Below are 12,664 nucleotides of genomic sequence, written 5' to 3' on the forward strand. Positions count from 1 at the left end.
TGAGAAAAAGCAGCTCATCGATTCCTCTCGACGAGACTATTCTACAAACTGTGTCGTCGCTGTAATAAAGATGTTTTTTTTATATATACGCAATAACAAGTAATAGCTTGGAGAATTCTACGCAAAGATGTGTTTTGTTGCATCTCACTCTCAGTTAATAAAAAAAAATCCTTTAAAACTATGGTTTTCTACGCTTGCTCGGCTGCACGCGACCGTGGATTATGGATTACTTGCCCGGATGTGTCATTATTCAGTATTATAGAGGGCGATATCGTCTTGTCAATGAAAAGATAAAGCAGTAGACGCAAGTTGGTGAAATGCTTTGCAGTCAAATAAACTGTTAAAATGTACCTGGATTGTAAAACAGATATTTGAAAAAAATGACAGTTGGATAATACTGTTTTACAGTTATTCTGCTAAAAGGTAGGTCATGTTTTCGCGCTTTTTCTCTGTTCTTTGGTCAGCAGGTGGTTGCCAGGCTATGTATCACTATCGTATAACGCAGGCAGTTGTCAATTATACTGATACTAACAGTGACTGACTATAGTACATCATATTTTACTAGTATTCACCTTTTCAGTAACAAACGAAGATACGCATTTTAACAAACGTTAGACTGTCATACTCTGTCATAAGAATAGCAATTGTTGCACTTTATTTTTTTCGGTAGTGACGTTCTGTTTAACAGATAGACAAACTTTACGTTTATACAAATGGGTTTATACAATGACAGTACCCCGTGACAGTATCACCACTTTGTCAGTTATATGGTTATAAGTGGGGTATATTCACAGTTAACAGATTACATACATGTACCACAAACTCAAAAACTAAAACTTGAATTATGGGCATAATTATTGAATGAATTGCTCTTTGATTATTGAAAAACCTGCAGTTATACATGTGTTGAATCAGAAATTTCTATTTGATAAAATCCCAAATTATTATAGTCCAAGCCTAGACCGGATGCCGCTGCCCTGGCAATTATACTTTCAATAAAGATCCAATTACAAAAACAAATTTCCCTCATAAATACAATTTTTGGATATGTTTCACTTTTTGATGGTATTATTTTCGCCGTTGATGTATTTTGATATTGTATATATAACCATATTGATAATTGTTACCACGATAGCTTACACAATATAATAAACACGCCCATGCCATTACACAAATATATCAATAGACAAGAATTATATTATATTCATACATAAATACTCATTTTATGCATTAAACAGAATATAGTATGCTCCCTAATTTTTATACAATTTGTTTTATATTATGTAAAATTGATGACTTTGTGTTAGATATATTGAATAGCGGCATATGCAGAATTTTCAAAATGATGGTGGGGTCTTACAAAATTTTAAAATTGCTTAAAGGGGCATTGTTGAATTTGGTGACTGTAAAATGTTTTGCTTGTGAACTCCGGCTCTACAGCACCATGAAAATAATAATAGTATGTATATCGGCTTACACATATTCTTAGAAATAAATTGCAATGTCTCAATCTGACAAATATGTATTGATGGTGTAGGGATAATAATGTACAAACTAGGCTAATAAATATGATTCTTATATGCTAATATATTATCTATATGTAAATCTACATGATATTAATGAACCTGTCATAGCAGTAATGAGGTTATTACTCTTGGGTTTCATCACTGTAAGGCTAGAATATGGTTTCTTATTGTCCATAGATATACATGTACATCCTAGTTTATCAATAAGTAATAATAAGTCAGTGACAGTTATTAATTTGATGACAAATGGAATGAATATCAAGCTAAATGGGGATAATAAGGATTAAAGCCGTCATTTACCTTTTTCGCACAATATCAAATTTTCACGTCTTGTACTCAAATTGATTATTTAACATTTGATTATGGAAACAAAATTAAAATATGAACGGTAGATATTCTGGGATTAATATACCAGTTTAAAATGCAGTACGCAGGGGTGTAAATATGAGGGTGTGTGCCATTCCCAACGGAAAAAATAAAGTCGGTTTAAAAATAAGTGCAGTCGATCTCAAAATTATGCATCAGCGACTAAGTGAATTAGTAAGGTAACAATGCTAAAATACATGTAGAAGAAAAAAATCCCAAATACCTAATATATGTATGAATATGATTGCTTTGATTGGATATCACAATATGCACCAATAAGTGCAGTCAGTCTCAGAAGTATGCATTGGCAACTAAATGAATTAATGAGGTAAACGATGCCAAAATAAAAGGGAAAAATCCCAAATACTTACATGTATATGTATGAACATGATTGCTTTGATTGGATATCACAACACGTGCCAGGTTTTCAAAGCTCAAATTAATATAAACTGTTATAATGTCTTCAGTAATGAAACAGAAACGCCTCAATGTCTCTTGCTTGTGAGTGTGACTTGACGGACACGATTGATCTCGACCAAAATTGGGGGTCAAACTTGACTAAGCGCAGACGTTTAATGAAAATATGAGGACATAGTCATATCTTTGCTCATTTATGTATATTCACCACAACAATATTATATCAAAGATATAGGTCCATGTAAATGATGTAATTATCACTTTCAGAATTTGTCACAGATTCACAGTACTTTGTACGTTCTTGCAAAATTCTTAATAAATAACATGAATTCCTATGTGTACTACTCAATTTTACTCATGTTATAAATGTTTTTTGACCATCAGAATTCTGCAAAATCTTACCCCAAAGTCCAGGAAATGGCATTTAAAGATTTCTCTGGTTGGTAGCACAACATTTCGGTCCCGCGACCTTTCTGAAACAGGTTGCCGGCGGTTTGGACTCGCTTGATTTCGAACTCAATAAATAAATAAAACACTGTTGAATATTATATTTCCTTTCAACTTATCCCTGAGTCCGAAACGTCACCTACCGAAGTCTGAAACATCGATGCCATATTTTTTTGAGTACGGAATTTCACGAGTTTGAAATGTCACAGAACCGAAATGTCAAACGTTTAAAAGCACCAGTCTGATACCTGGCTTTAGAAAGGATTTATTTCTCATGTAGCTTATCCTGGCCAAACGGGTTCATTGGCTTAAAATTGCCAGGTTAGAGCATGCAAATTTTATCACCTTTAGCCATCTGAACACCATATTAGACAAGTAAAGTGTTGCCTTCAATGGTGTATTGTTTGGGAGGCGAAACAGTGTTCCCTCACAATTTCAAATATCTCCAAACTTTCATTTCTCTAATTTTGTCAGACTTTTAATTTCCACCTGTAACACAAATATGAAATAAACTCATTAATTGTTTCAATGCTTTTTGCTTCCACTGATGTAGTGCTAGCCCATAAACATTGTACCTTGTATTGAGATTTTACGGTATTTTCACATTACCGAATTATAGCTGTTTTTGCCTAGGTGCCTCCACCAACTTAAGATTCCTCTCTTTAGCACTACAACTGGTTGTATCCGTTATTGTTTGGACTAAAGACTCAAATTTTTACAACAGTAGACTATTCAGTGGCGTTTAACAATTTACTGTAGTTACGTACATGTAGGATTCTTTATACAAGCTTCAAATTTTAAACAGAAGTACATAATCAACTACTGCATTAGCAGAATTTGTTTTTAGTCTTTTTAGAGACTTTAATGGATTATTTACTTCACATAGTTTGATAAATTGGAACTAATATTCTTTTGGTTTTCTTCAGATTTAAAACGTGTTTGCAATTCTAAAACAAAGAGGAATGGCCAATTATATTTAAGCCACAATCTACCAGAATTTCTCCACATAATTTCAGTGGAGATTTGATTTGTACTTAATTTAAATGATTCACATAGTAGTTTACAAGCCATAAAACTCCATTCATTTTCTTCTTTTTTTTTGAAACATCGAGTAAAAGAACTAATTTCCTGCTCTTAATTCGATTCTGCAGTAATATGGCTTTTCTGCATGAATTCAGCTCTGAGACAGAAGCTATCTGGAATACCATTACGGTATTTGTGGGAGAAAACACAACTGTTACAGTATTTTCTGCTGCACAGAAAACAAAGCCATTGAACAGAAACACATTTTTATTTGACCAAATTAGACTGTTTAGAGAAGCAATAATTTGAATCGAAAATAAATACCAACATTTATTTTAGTTGGTTGTTCTATTTGCACAAAATTCCCACCATCATTTTCATTGTGAAGGTAATTTTAGATCATTCATAAAAGATGCCATTAGATGATGTATAGTCACGGAAATCGTTGAGAGAATTTCATTCTTATTTCTGATAGTTACTTTAAGTTCCTGCTCTGTTCATTCGTTAGACAATTCAATGTATTACAAGTGGCTATGTACAATGGAACAGTAAAACATTATTAAGATACCGTCTGCACTTATGATGGTGTGAAATTAGTCTCAAGTGTATAGCAGCCTATTGATATCTTAGCTGCACGTATCACATGTCCATTTTGATATTACTTTTGGTTTCTGTGTTCGGTTAACTTCGCTTTGATGCTTTTTGTCTATGGAATGAGGTTTTGTACTCAACTTGTCAAGGTTATTGAGTAAGTACAATTTACACATGTTCAGACAAAAAAATTGTTAGCAGAAATCAGGTTTTAACAACAGAATGATTCTAGTCATCTATCCCCGAAAAAAAAAAACAACCCTGATGCGATCATGTGACTCACAACATGTTTGAAATCTATATTTTTGCTTTACAACATCTTACTTCAAATTCCGCTTTTCATTAGGTTTGTTAACAAGAAAAGTAGGACTTTTAAATTCTTTTCATTTCATTTCTATTACCAATTCTATAAACTTCACTACATTGGAACCCCTTGAGCCTTTCCTACTGAAAGACATGTCTATATAATGTTAATCACAGAAGTTCAAATAATTCTTATTATTGAAACTACATTTATACATATAGCTACAGTACTGTGATTATAAAAATACATATTTCAGCACCCTTTGCCTTTGTTCTATTCCAGTTATTTATCTAAATGTACAGTGTCAAGCAATATTTGTCAAATTTCTGGACAGAATATTATTCAAGGCAAAATACCACAAAAGTATAATAACATCTGAGATTCATTTTAAATGACACTTTAAAGTTAAACATACTTGAAAGAAATGTGTTCTATTCAAATTCATTGTTTTAGGAATGGCTTATGTTAACTTTAAAATATAGTGTAGGCGATCTACCGTCCATGAATAGTATTGACCTTAAAAATAGTTTCTGTGAACTTTAATAAAGATCAGAATATCACGAAACATCCTTTGTCCATTTTGATGAACTCTTTACCATCATATGTTTGTTATATAGAAAAGCCTACAGGGACTATAATAGTCTCTGACTTCTATGTTTTTTTTATTGCTGCTTTAGAATATCATCAGTGAAATCTCTTGATACATGTATGATGGGATACCTTATGATTTCATCTCTTTTTGTTCCTTCACTTCAAAAGATCTTTCTTGTCGGCCATTATTTCAACCAGTTTTTGTAATTACGTTGGTATCTTAAAGATCCTCATGGCTATTGATCTTTTGATTAACAACCCAAAAAAGAAACTATGTCCAGATCAGATACTTTAAGTTCTATTTTGTCCTCATTAATTATGAAACAGCAAAGGGGGAATAAAGAAGATTAAAGTCAGCTTTATTAGGTTACAAAAAAATACAAGCAACATAATGTTTGTACTTTGTTAATAAAGGATCAAGAAGAATAAGGCTATAAAAATCCTATGGGTCTTTTATTACGGTCCTATGTTGCGCAGCATCAGAGGTAAATATAAAAGAGAAAGAATTGGGATTTAACATCCACTCAATACAAACTAATTCATTTGCATGTAGGGGTCTTTAGCAGTTGAAGAAAACTGGAGGACAAGAGAAAACCCACAAGGTTGGGCAGGCGACCGTACCCCTTAACAAGGTGTGGTCGATACCATGCTACTGGACTAAATGACATACCTTATGAAATAAACCCCCAGTAAATGTTAAAATAATCATTTTGTTTTGATTGAATTTTAAATATTTCTATGCCCGCAGTTAATTGATGCATAATCGACTTTGTGTTTAACAGTGAAGTTAAATCCTTTTTTCCTTTCAATTTTATTCTTTAAAACTGACAAACAATCTTAAAATGCAGTTAAGACCACCACTGAACTCTATATTTAGTTGTAAAATTATTATACATTCAGAAGTACATGCTTGTAATGTAAGTTAAAACATTTTTCTGCCCTTGATATCCCATTTATATTAACCCTGATAACTTTTTTAAGAGGATGATATATATTTCATGACTGTTGAACATAAATGAGTGGTTATTATATTTTATTAAGATACAGATGTGACTTAACCTTTGATGTTGGTGTACCATTATTTCAAAGAATGTATGGGCAATGTGCTAATCGTACATTATTTATACTACCGTAGATGAAATATTGGACTCCTGTGACAATTTCATTGAAATGCATGTGCAGGATAGTGTCTGTATTTTAAGTTGTTTATTGTTTGAGTTGAGAGCAAGACATTGTGTAATTATTGATACAGCCCTCGGACAGTTCCAATGTATTACTTAATGTCTCATTCTTGACAATTAAACAACAGATACTCTAACCTTCTCAAAACATTATTTGAAAAGGACTGATATTCCAATTGTCATTTTGTGACAAGGAAGTAATCATCAACGATGGATGATACAAAGCTTCAAAAGATTTGTGTGATTTGTTGTCTCATCAAGTTGGGAAGTTTGAGATTAACTCCATTAAAGGAATTATCCATTAGATTTTTTGTATGTTATTTATTTTCTAGTATTGAAATGATTTCAGGCATGCTAAACGCAATGTACAGATCATTTGTCTTTAATTAATATCAAACTAACAATCTGCTGTGATATTATGATGATTACTGCCATTCATTTTAAACAAACAATAAATCCAATAACTTCCTTAGTCAAGTGTAAACAGCTACATACATGCATGTATTAACTAATATACCATACACACAAGGTTGTTTATAAACAGTGACCAACAGTTACCCTGGTGACATCAAAGCCAGCATCTTAATTTGTTAAAGGCAAAATGCACTGTACACTGGGTTCTGCATTGTGGAAACTATTTTGATACTAGATCGTATTAAGAATCTACAAAGACTGGACCACCCCTTTAACTATACAGTAACCTATGGATGTAGATAACCTTGTGAAGCCCTCTTTTGTGCATGATACTGTGATGGGGGGAAAAAAGTAGTGGCAGGACATTGTCGTTTTTATTCATTCCAACTTTCCCAGGTTATTCCTTGTTATTTTATTTCTCTTTGCTTTAGATTCATGCAATTTGACAAATGTGTACAGATTTTAATGTACATGTAGATGTCATTTGCTAGTTTTATTTATAAAAAGTACTGTGAGGAAATGTTCAAATTAAAGTTTAACCATTAGAGTAGAAAAGTATTTTATTAATGGTTTATTTTTTTCAAATTAATTATTATACATAAGCTCATATGTACTATTAATGTATTCCTGACATCATCCATTGGGGCCAGATGATAGATAGGCGGGCAGAGGGCCTGCAAGGAACATCATCTAGATCTTTGAATGGAATGAAAAATCGAAGTCCTGCGTACACCTTGACATGCAAGTAAAAGAACCCTTGACAGTTGAAAGTCAGTTGCTATCCAGAAGAAATTTCCCTTGTAGCTCACTGCATAGCTTATGCCCTTCATTATTAGCTTGGTGGGAACATCGCCTTCAACACATAATATACATCATGTAACAAATCGTTTTTAAATTACCAATATAAAAAAAGGTTAAGAATTTATGTTAAAATGGATTAGGATCATTTGTTGAAAAAACTGAAAAATGATGTAAGTAGAATTCTAAGTAATTGTAGACATTATCTGCTGAACAGATGATGAAAAAAACATTCAGTTTTGTGGATTTATGTAGGCAGCATTTATACAATTTTACAGAGCAGTTGTTTTTTCTAAAATAATTGTTTATGCATTTAACAAAAAACATCTACAGCTCGTTTAATATTTTGATTTATATTCGGAAATATTTTTTTAATATCTTGTTTAACAAGAAACATCTATATTTCTTTTAATATTTGGAAATTTATGTGAAATATTTTTTTAATATCCTGTTTTCCATAGTTCATGTAAACTCACTGTTAATGGTTATACTGCTGACAAATTAATTATAAAGTTTCCTGACAATTTAATTATAAAGTTTCCTATGAAGGCAGCTGCGTCATAGTTTTTAAATAGGGTTTCAGATGCATGTATAAACAAGTATGTGTAGTTTCTGCATTAATTTTGTTGCACAAAAAAAGGTAACGGAACCTGTCATTCAGATTGTAGAAGAATTTCTACGTGAAATTAAAATCATTTAATACTTTGTCAAAGTTAATGAAAATCTATTTTTGTTCAACCATGATTGAGCTTTTTTTTCTCGGAACAAAAGCGTATTTGTTCTGTCAATTACATTCTGAGGTGTTTTTGTATTTTATTCTCAAGATATTTAATCAGGCAAAAAAAAAAAAAAAACAATTTAGCAAAGCTTATCTCTTACAAATTTATAAAGAACATGTCACACATTAGATTTGTTAATTTGTCTTTTGTGTATTGCATTTTTTCTTATCTTGTAAGAACTTATGTCACAATTAACCCTGCAACCCAATTGGGACAGAAAGCAATTTAAATATTCCTTAGTTATGAGTTAAAAAGTAGACATCTGTTCATGAAAAATGTATAATGGGATCTATATAACAACATCATAATTTCGGTATAATGACAAAATATCAATCTGAGTTTCAAAAATTGCCCAGAATTTAACAAAGCCATTATATTTCCATTAAGATGTGAGTTATGGAACTTGTTTTATCTCTGTTTATAATTGATTGTCAAATAAAAGGTCGTTTATAGCTGGCATCCTGTTAATATTCTGTTAACCTTTATTGTCTTGTAGGTTAATAGACCATCTAGGATCAGTTGGATGATTTCTACATGCGACTGGCATCAAACTTTAATATACTCTGATTTCTATCGCACATGGTCGCATTCACTCAAATCTCATTAAGACAAGAATTGAAAAAGAAAATAAGGGTAATGAATGGTAATGATAGCAAAGGAGCCATTTATGTAAGACATACACTTCATATCTATTTAATGAAGCTGCAAGTATTGTAAGTTGTATTCTGATGGCCTACCTAGATGTACATGATAGAAGAGAAATGAAATTGGGTATATAAGGTCTTATTTTTCTGCACCACCCAGACTAATGATGAGAGGTATATGCTATACGGGAAATTTTATCATGACAATGGAGCTATGGTCTATTCTTATTTCTATTTCCAGCTATCAGGGGATCTTGAACATGCTGCCATTGGTACATGTATGCACAGGACCTTGATTTTCTTTCCAATTCAAATGTTTTTTGCAGGCCATGGCTGGAGACTGCAAATGATAGAGAAATAGGCTTTTGCACTGCTTGAATGAAGAGGGAGAATCTTTTATTGAACATCTTACTTGATCAAATAGATTTCTTCATGTTATCGTTTACATGACATGAACTTGGTTGTCAAAAGGTTATGGACTGTAAATCCTCAAAGCTTCTTCATACATAGCAAAGCAATGGCGTAATAAAAGACCACAGGAAATGGAGAGCTTTTTTAACGAAAATGTTTTCCTCTTTCTTGTCAAATTTAGGGGATTTGTTTTCAGTTCACACCTGTCTTTTATTTGTTTCAAGCACTGCTTTAGACTTAATACAAGGACTTTTCAAGGTAAACCTTTACTTCATTATTTTGCACATCAAGGATTATTTGTCACACAGAGAGCCTGTTTTGTTGAGCAAAAAAACTGTGCAGTGCACACCAAACTAATTTCTCTTCGCATTATTTTTAGTCACAATTGCTGGATGGTATCTCTGCAATTATCGTACACAAGAATTTCCTATGTTTACTCAAGAATTCAATCAAAGGCTTAAAATGGTTATAAGACATAGTTCTGGTAATAGAATTATCACCTCTGATAGTTTTTCAGCAGCTGATACATATACAGAATGTTAGGGACCTTCGGTCAGACTGCATGAAAACCCAGAAAGCTTAAGTAGGTGACACAATTCTCAGGAGCAAAAGACCAGATGGCAGATGTCACAATCTCGTGAGAAATACAGACTTTAGAGATATTGTGCAATTTGTCACTCTAAAAAATTATGGATTAAATAAAGCTTTTTTAATCAATGGTATTTCAAGGAACACCATCATCATAAGATCCCAAATTCCAGTTAAGTCATGAATTCATGCCGAATAGCATGAAATATGCATGTGGAGCATCCAAACATATTATGTTTAGAAGCAATATTTTTCTTATTTTATTTGGTTAAACTACCGCATATCACGCCAACTGTTATAAACTATTCACTATAGATTGTATGTTCTGACAAGAAAGGTAAAATTAATTAACACTTCAGATGGCACCCTTGTTATTAACTGTGGTACTGGTATATGAAGCCGCCACATGAAAAGTTGTCAATCATTAAATTAACATTGACCAGATCTGATCACAAGGACTCATGGGCCCAATAAATTCACACATCGTTGTAAAGATGCTAATATTCACAGCTCCAGTGCGAAGCTTCTTGCTTAATGTAATTCCAGTATAAATTAAATTAAAAGATAGCTATTTAAGTAGCGAATCAGTTTCTGAAGCAAAAATGATAATTTAAGAAAAAATAATTAAATATTGTTAAATCATTGAAGTCATATTGTAGAATTTATTTACATAATTGAGAAGAGTTGAGGACAATTTAATATGAGGTAAGGAGACTTCAAAAGAGCAGTTGTCACAACTTAATCAATGAAATAGTGCTTTAATTTTGATGGCTGCATTTGGGCTCACAATTTCACAGTTTCTCTTTTTATTGTGCATAATATATAATACAAAATTGTTGAAAATGGATGACTGTTATTACACGTAATTACTTTTAATAGGTTAACATTTAATATATATACTTTACACCTGAAAAAATATTTTTGACTCTTGTAAATGATAATTTTTGAAGTATTCAATCTGGGATGAAGTCATCCATTCATGGTAGACAAATTCCTTTTCCGACTCTTTTTTTGAAATGTTCTGTTTTTATAGCCCTAGAGGCTAAAGTTAATATCCAATTATCTTTAAGTTTATACACAGTGTTTAAGGACATGAGATGAAGAAGCCTATGGATTGTCAACTATTTCTGATTATTACTGCCTGAGTTATGGCTCTTGATCACTCTGAAATATCTTGTGGACACTCTAGACGCTAAAGTTAAATTTAAGGTCATGAGAGGAAGAATCCTATTGATTTTCACCGATTTCCGATAATTACTGCCAGAGTTATGGCCCTTGAACACTTTGAAATATCTTGTGGATGCTTTAGAGGCTAAAGTTAATATCTGATTGACTATATTTATACAGTGTTTAAACTTTAAGGTCATGTGACGAAGAAGCTTATCAATTTTTCAATGATTTCTGATGATTATGGCATTTGATATTAAATGTTTTGTATGCCAAATCGGTTGTTACTCGTAATCATATTTTAGTGTTTTCATTTCTGACAAAAGAAAAAATATGCGACAACCCTTCTTGACTCCCTGGACGACTTAGCTGCTGTGGGCATATGTTTCGTTGTCTGGCAACCTATCTTTTAATGAACATAACAAGTTAAATGAAGACAACACACAAACACGGTAATTGATCTGGTGGATTTGAACGATCAGATATTGTAACTTTATAGACTAGTAGATGTTAAAGGCCGATATATAACCAAACATGGACGCTATCATTTTGGTTGGGATAATCTGACCAAAACCTTAATAGATAGTCTATTGATTTTTACGCATGCATCAATGTAATCTGGTTATAAGCACTATGTGTCGACAGAAAATCGTAGGCTGGTTGGAGAAGTGAGAGAAAAGCCTATTGTTGCTGTGTGTCTGCTAGGATGGTTGGAGATCTTCTAATTTAACATGTTTAACGTTCTAGTAAAATAAGACACTCTAGGGTGTAATGTGAAAATCAGGGATCAAGAATTTCAATTTTTCTTATCGATTTTCCTCGCATGCTGAGAATAAAACCGAAATTTGCTAGATTTAAGATAACTGAATCCTTTTTTTTCCTTCATGATTGATTTTTTCCCCCTACTATCAATAACTATTTTAATAGAACATTTATTAATGCACGTTGTATTGTGATAACTGTTTGATCTGTTAATAGCATATCTTTATTACACATCAGTTTTATATTTTTTAATGAAAAAAACAAGGTCTGTACACATTGGCGTGCATGTAAAAGAATCCATGACTGTTGGAATTCGAATAAAAGAAGGTTGTAGCTCCGCTGTCCAGGCATATGCCCACCTTCCACAGCCCAGTTGGTACAGAAACTTCATTTCATTTGATTTGATTTATATTTACATGTATTAAGAGTAATACGTTAAATCCCTTGTCCCTCCCACCCCCATCAAATATATTCAGAAATATTTGCTTAATAAATTAATTTAAAGTTCTGCAATACTTTGGTACACATAGGGTTTAAGACTATAGTCTATTGTTGTGTAGCCATGTGGTGTTATGCATGCATTCTAGATCAGTGTTCTGTTATTGATGCAAGTGCTATGGTTTCAAGCCCAGGCCTGTATGTAACAAAAAGTATA

The 12,664-nt window shown here is 32.4% G+C and overlaps 1 protein-coding gene across 3 annotated transcripts in view; it reads left to right on the plus strand.

Moving 5' to 3' along the window:
- Positions 1-291: 291 nt before the first annotated feature.
- Positions 292-12,664, plus strand: part of LOC126821837 (neurexin-3a) — a 120,177-nt gene continuing 107,804 nt past the window's right edge. For all 3 annotated transcript variants that reach the window (XM_050550342.1, XM_050550344.1, XM_050550345.1), the window contains exon 1: positions 292-423. The gene's annotated coding sequence lies outside the window, so the exon portion shown is untranslated. The remainder of the gene's footprint in view (positions 424-12,664) is intronic.

This window comes from Patella vulgata, chromosome 5, assembly GCF_932274485.2.
Source record: "Patella vulgata chromosome 5, xgPatVulg1.2, whole genome shotgun sequence".
NCBI classification, from domain to species: domain Eukaryota; kingdom Metazoa; phylum Mollusca; class Gastropoda; family Patellidae; genus Patella; species Patella vulgata.